This window comes from Saimiri boliviensis, chromosome 11, assembly GCF_048565385.1.
Source record: "Saimiri boliviensis isolate mSaiBol1 chromosome 11, mSaiBol1.pri, whole genome shotgun sequence".
Lineage (NCBI taxonomy): Eukaryota > Metazoa > Chordata > Mammalia > Primates > Cebidae > Saimiri > Saimiri boliviensis.
The window spans coordinates 86,982,606-86,990,129 of record NC_133459.1 but is presented as its reverse complement, the minus strand read 5'-3'; the positions used below and the strand labels follow the sequence as shown (position 1 = coordinate 86,990,129).

Below are 7,524 nucleotides of genomic sequence, written 5' to 3'. Positions count from 1 at the left end.
GGAATGATTTTTACCACATGACTACCACATTTTTATTGTATGATTTCGTTATATACTAATTTTCCTTTAATCTACCCTGCCTTTTCCTGGCACTTCTTATGTTGCTTCCCCATGGCTTTCAATTCTTCTTCAAGATAATGGATGTCACATGTTTACTACTCCAGAATATCTTGTGTCAGTTTTCAATAACGCCCTTTACCACCCTTTTCCCACTACTTGAATACAGACCGGGAGATTAGACAGGCAGTTGAGGGATCTAGGCTTTGGAATGGCTGGTTTTTCCTTTTCTTGACCCACTCCTCCTCCAGGGTAAAAGTAGAGCCTTAAAAGACACTCATCAGACACATGAGAGTTATGAGGTGATGTAGGTATGACATCTCTTACTTTGAATGAATCCTACATGCTGAAGAAAAGCATGAGAACATCCTACAACAGCCCAGTGTGGCAGCAGCCCTGGATCCTGCCTCAGAACCTGGAAACCTCATGAGACACAGAGAAGGACAGAACTTTGGGTGACACATCAAGTGTCAGGATGTATTTTGCCTTCTCTTTGCAAGTAGCTGTATACTGGGCCATAGAGGTGAAGTCACTAGAATTCATTAATTCCTTGCTTTACTCATTCATTAATTCAGCAAATATTGTTGATTGCCTGCTATGTGCCAGGAACTTTGCCAGGAGCTGGAAATATGACAGTCTAAAAAAAATAGACTACCTATAGAGAGCTCACAGTCTTTTTCTTGGCATCATGATCGTCTTTCTACTTCTTCCCTCACAAATCACAATGATATAATTGTTAAGTATTTGCTAAGCGTTTACGCTGGTCTAAGGCACTGTGGTGATTATTTACATGGGTATTTTTCATCTTCTTCATAATTTTAGATAGTAGATACTGATATCCTCATTTTATAATTGAGGAAAGTGAGACACATGAAATAATTGTTCTCAAAGTAAACTGTTAAGCTGAGATTCTGTGGACCCTAGTTGGACTGGACTCCAAACTGAGACATGACACTTCATTTTCTCATGAGGTAGTGAGAAACCTTCCTGTATAGACAGCTGAAGTGCCCAGGGTACACTTCCCGCAGCTCTCTGGAGCAGATCCAGCTCTTGTTCAACTAGGACTGAGTTCAGGCTCCTTCCCTCTTTAGGGTTTTGGCAATTAAAGGTCCTTCCTCAGAGGCCAGTCTTTTTCTCTTGCATGTCACATCAAATACTGTCTAGTTGCCAAGTCTGCATATTCAACTGAATGAAGCTTTTTATTTCTCTTTCCAGCTCTTCTCACCTGCGTATAAACAGTTGTAGAGCCATTTGTTGTTACCTGTCTTTCCTTTTTCTAAAGGGCATTTAGCCTTTCTGCCTACATGGTTTAAGTTTTTCAATGTCATTTTTTGAATTAGTTTAATTCTTTTTCCCCTGGTGAATGTGTATGCATTAAATTAGCAGTTGTACCAAAACCCACAACATGGCTTATTCAGACCTTGTCTCTACTAGTTATAAGCAATTGATATTAAGCAAATTATGTAACTAGTATGTATCTCAATTTCCTCATTTGTAAAAGGCAATAATATGTACTTTATAGAGTTGTAAAAACAAACTGAAATAATGCAATACTTTACACAGTCACTGGAACTTATTTATTTATTTATTTATTTATTTATTTTTGAGCTTAAGTAATAAAAATTTATTGAGGATTCCTGGGTTGGTGTTTATCTCCTCCCAGCCTTGAGGGAGGGAACAACACTGTAGGAAATCACTGAGAAATCACACACTGTCCCAACATCCCCGGCCGACACAGGGAGGAGGAAAGTAATTCCCCAGAAAAGGGGCTGGTCTTCAGTCTTCCTTAATCCAAGAGGGGTTTGGGGGATGGGTGCGGGGGACCATCACATGATACTGGGGTGGGATAGGGCTGTGCTGGACCCCAGGATGGCTCCTCAAAAATAAGAGAAGCAGATCCACTTCCTCTGGGGATGGAGTTCTCGGTAACTAGGCTCATTTCTTACCCTTGATGAGGCTGTCACTTCCTCGGGTGAAACTTTCATACTGTAGGTTCAGCACAAGGCTGCCAGCAGTGAGATAGATGCGATTCTGTGATGTGGCGATCATCTTGGAGATATTCTGGGCTGCTCGGATCTTGCGAAGTTTGATGTAGCCAGGGTTCTTGCTCAGAGCTTCTCCAAGCATCTTGGGAGCCTCGGCCTGCACGATCTTCTGCTACTGTTCCTGCTTTGCTTTTTCTACCAAGAACTGGGCCCACTGGGTTTCCTGCTGGGCCACTTGTTTGGCTTCTACAGCAGCTGTGTACTCTCAGCTAAAGCTCAGCTCTGTGATGGCTACCTCATCCAGGATGAGGCTGAAATCCTTGGCCCTCTCTGTCAGCTCCCGGCGGATCAGCAGGGATACCTGGGCGCGCTGGGTGATCAGCTGTGAGGCATTGAACTTGGCCACCACACTCTTGAACACCTCGTTGACAATGGACGGCAACACTCGTTCCTCGCAGTCTAGCCCTAGGCACTGGTACATGCTAGGAAGCTCCTGAGCATTGGGTTGTGACAGCACTCGCAGGGAGATATTCACCATCTGCAGGTCTTTGGAGCCTGTGGGGGAGATTTTTCGAGGTCTGGCCCGAATGTCATAGATAATGGGGTACTGGAACCAGGGGATCCTGAAGTGAAGGCCCTCGGCCAGGATAGTGTCCTGCTGCACTCCACCGATCCGATTGAAGAAGACGGCTCTGTGCCTGCCTTCCACGGTGAACACGGGTTCGCGGACACCATAGGCCACGGCGCAGGCCCCCAGCAGCAGCTTCAGCTCGGTGCCCATGCCCCGGGGCCCGGCGGGCAGCTGTCCCGCCAAGTCCTTCAAGTTCTGGGCCATGTCTAATCTTGAGGCTGGCGGCACCAGAATTGAGAAGGGGGTGCTGACCCGCCTCTACCCGACTCCAGCTTAGATACTCTGGAACTTATTAAGATGTTAATACATGCATACTCTTTATTATTGGGATTCAGAAGAGCATAGCAGCTATTTCCATGATAACAGGCTCATAGACAGGGCTATGACCTGTCAATAAACTGCTAAAGAGGAGCTGCAACTGGATGTGTATACTGGAGTGGATATTTAGGCAAGCCACAGAGGTAGATGCCAAAGCTTGGTGATGCAGCAAAGTCCCACTTATCAGAAATGGGGCCTGGAGCCAAGGTCGGATTAAGAATGAAGGTAGCCACAAGGAGCTCTGAGATGATGTGGGATGGGGCAGTCTCAAGCCAGACCTAGGGAAGGAGCTGACTGGTGCGAACCTGGATACGGATCCAATGATTCTTAGGTGGGGGGGAAAATATAGAGGTCAGGAACTGGGCTGAGCTAGACCCAAGGCCCTTTATAAATCTAATTTTTATTAGTCTATGTTAGATTATAAGCTATGAGTGTTCTGTGGTGAAGGGTCTATGCAAACATACTTCCGAAGGTGAGGGAGCTGAAGGATACAGAAAATGGTGGACAAATCTGGTTTCTTGGAAAGAAAAAAAATATTTAATAGGGACTTACAAGAAGAAAGGATGTGTCAGGTGGCTGTGACAAATAGATTCTCTTTTCATGCCACATGGCTGCTGCTGGGGAGAGGAGAGGGGTTGTGTCAGCAACTGAAGACTGTCTTTTCTACTCTCTTCAGTGCCTCTTTCTATGATATGATGTTACTGTGATTGCTCACCTGATTTTTTTGGTTCCTATGAAAGTGCATTCTTGTGTAGATGGTTGTTCAATTTGGTGTTCTTATAAGGGGAAATGATAGCTGGGGCTTCTATTCAGCCATCTGGCTCCTTTCCATCCAGAGAGTATCCTTTCTATAGCAAGATTTTAGGGTAAAACATATGCAGCTGGTCATTTCTTCAGACTCTTGCAAAGACTCCTGACCACCTAGGAGGTTAGGGAATCATCTTTATGAGGAATTATTCTGTGCTACAGAAATTGTTTAAACACCTTACTGCAGAACATGTAAGTATGTGGGGTCATTCATCAGGTTTTCTTCAAGATGGCGTCAATCTTACCATGCAACATGGTGCTTCCTTACACTCCACCCTCCACCACCCCTCCCCCGCAAAGCTGTCCCTTAGAGTCTTACTCTTTTACCTCTTCCTCAATAGTCCCTTGGTCTAGAGGAAATGTCCCTGACATTGTATTGCTTAACAGCAGTGCATTGGCTCCACTGGAGGCCAATTCCATAGAAACAGTAAAGGCAAAAAGAAGACCATCAACAACATACGAGTATAGTGTCTAAACCACCACGCAGCTTCTGCTATCAGGTCTCCCAGGCACCAAATCACCAAATGTTCCACCAAACCTACCCTCAAATGCTGAGGGAGCTGACAGGCTGAAGAAAGAGGCTGACAAGTCCAGTTTCTCAGAAAGAAACATTTAATAGGGATGGATATACAAATAGAAGCAATGTCTTGAGCAGTCACTAGATGGTGGATCTGCATACCTGCCTTCTAGAAAGTATTCTTTATAAAGCAAGATTTTAGGGTAAAACATGTGCAGTCAGTCATGTTTCAGACTTTCTTGCCAAAACTTATGGAGAGGTTAGAGAAGCATCTTTATGAGAAGTTATCTATGCTATAGGCATTATGTAAAGAACTTACTGCAGAACACCTTGGTATGTTGAAGTCAAACGTTGGCCATTGTGGTAGTTTTACTTCAAGATAGCATCATTCTCGACATGCAACAGATTGTTTTCCTTGATGAGTTTTGTTGACTATGTGCATGTGGATCTCTGTGTGGTGCTTAATATATTCCACTACTGTGAAGTGTTGTAGAGATAATGAAATATAGATGTAAAAGTGGCTTTTAAGTTTTTGAAAAGTTTTTTAGATTTAAGGCATTGCAGCTTGTATTTATGCCTTTATTTAAGAGACTGAGTATTGTTCTATTGACTAGGCTAGAGTGTAATGGCGCCATCATGGCTCACTGCAGCCTTGACATTCTGGGCTCAAGCAATTCTCCCACCTCAGCCTCCTGAGTAGCTGGGACTACAGGCATGTACCATTATGCCCAACTATTTATTTTTAATTTTTTTTTCTGGAGACAAGGTCCCACTATGCTGCTCAAACTAGTCTGAAAATCCTGGGCTCAAGCGTTCCTCTTGACCTGGCTTCTGAAAGTGCTGGGAGTAAGGCAACAGCCTCCTGGCCCATGGCTGTTATTTATATCTTTTTTTTTTTTTTCATGATAGTAGTAAAGTATTTCATTTTAATTCTTGTTTTTATTCATATGCTAACCTACATAATATTTCCATTAATGTAAATAGAACTGATATATTGGCTAAGCATGGGTTTTGCAATGTAATAAGGAAAACAATTTTAATTTAGTCTCCCAATGTTACTTTCAAATGTGTTTAGTAGGACAAAGGTATTTTTCCTGCTGCTGGATAAAAGCCAAGGGGAATTTGAAAAACAAACAAACAAACAAACAAAACAAAACAAAACAAAAAAAACATGGTTGGTTTAAGTTGCAAAACAGAATTTGATTAAGAAATTAGAAATTCTAGCTGGGCGCGGTGGCTCAAGCCTGTAATCCCAGCACTTTGGGAGGCCGAGGCAGGTGGATCACGAGGTCGAGAGATCGAGACCATCCTGGTCAACATGGTGAAACCCTGTCTCTACTAAAAATACAAAAAATCAGCTGGGCATGGTGGCGTGTGCCTATAATCCCAGCTACTCAGGAGGCTGAGGCAGGAGAATTGCTTGAACCCAGGAGGCGGAGGTTGCGGTGAGCTGAGATCGCGCCATTGCACTCCAGCCTGGGTAACAAAAGCAAAACTCCGTCTCAAAAAAAAAAAAAAAAAAAAAAAGAAATTAGAAATTCTAGTCCAAATTTTAATCTTTATTTAAGGTAAGACTTCCTTCCTCTCTCCTGCCCTCTTCTATCCCTTACTGCTTTCTAACCTGCCTTGGCACAGAGGGCAGAGGGTTGGTTTTCCCGTTTAAGTACCCTCAGATCTCTCCAAGTATAGAGCTCAGGGAAGGATAAGAGGAAGGGGACTAGAAGGTTCTCACTTGACTGACACTTTAATTCTGTCATTTTACTCTCTGAGCCTGACTGATGTTTAAAGGTAAACTTTTCTCTGTGGGGCCAGTCTGGAGTCTTTGACAGCTCCCCTGCTGGGCCCCTCTGACCATACCTGACACAGCATGGGAAGCGTCCTCATTCTACTGATCGCCACCACTCCCCCTTAGCTTCTGGATTTTAAGAAGCCCATGCCAACCCCAGACTCTGCTAGAATCCTCCTGCCATCTCCACAAAGCACTGGTTGACCCGGCAGGATCACTGTCATAATGATTCCAGGTAGATATCCTCCCAGATATCATTTCCTGAAAAGCCAACAGCAGCAGATGACTTAGATGTCTCTGTCTGGATCCCTCAGGCAAACAGTCACAACATCCTGCCACAGAGAGCTCAGACTTGTGTCCCACACCAGTCCAGTGTGCTCCCTAACTGCAGTCAACACTGATTTAGGTCTCCAAGGGTCTCCTGAAACACTTCCTAGACCTATTTGAAGCTCAGAGCTCTTTTCAAGAGTAAGTTTCTTTGTAATTCTACCCTCTATGTCTATTCTCAACCTTTTATGTCTTCGATCTGGATGACAGGTTTTAAATGTATCAAAACTGGTTCTCATAATTTTATTTGAAAACATAGAGCCTAACACTCATTTTGGGATTCAATATCTATTGTATCTTGATGTGTAAGATAAAAATTCCTCTCTGATATCTTATCATACAACAAAATATATAATCAAAGCGTGCTCATAGCAAAATGAGAATTAGGATACAAGTAATTTAGAGTTCATTGGGATACAAAAGAAATAGGAAAAATAAGTATCCTTATTCATCATTAGAAACTCAAGCCCAGGTATCATCCCCTGATCATAAGAAAATATGGTATGTACTCCTCCTCATTGGTTCCACTGTACTTTATATATTGCTATTATCATAACTCTTACCATTTGCTTTTAACTTTACTAGATTTTAAGCTTCTGGATTAAATGAGATACACTTATTTTTATTTGTACTTCCTGTGCCTAGCACTGTGTCTGGAATATTGTGGAAACTCAATAAATGCTTGTTAATCTAAATTAAAGAGGTATGGATTTCTACTTGAATTCTCATGATATTTGATTGGCTTAGGAATGTAGTGTTTCTCTTTCCCAGGCTCTTTGTTAGTAAAATGGGAAAAAATACCGATTATCCTAATAAAGATGAAAACTAGTGAAGATGATTTAAAAACCACTCTTAAAACAAAAGGATTTATAAGCACCGGTCATTGGTTCTATCATGCTTCATGTCTGGCACTATCATCTCCCCACATATGGGCCGTCAAAATGACCTAGAATCATGCATTTTGTCAGTCTATTAGATAGGGAGATGAACTCTGTGTTCCTCTTTGGGATTTATTGCCCTCATAGTCCTTGAAAATTCTTAATTTATTATATGGATAAAAAAATAAAGTTAAGCTAAGAAAACTTTTGAGTTGTAC

The 7,524-nt window shown here is 42.4% G+C and overlaps 1 pseudogene; it reads right to left on the bottom strand.

Annotated features, from left to right (window-relative positions):
- Window positions 1–1,778: 1,778 nt before the first annotated feature.
- On the bottom strand, window positions 1,779–2,919 carry LOC101047455 (prohibitin-2 pseudogene; annotated as a pseudogene).
- Between the last annotated feature and the right edge of the window lie 4,605 nt (window positions 2,920–7,524).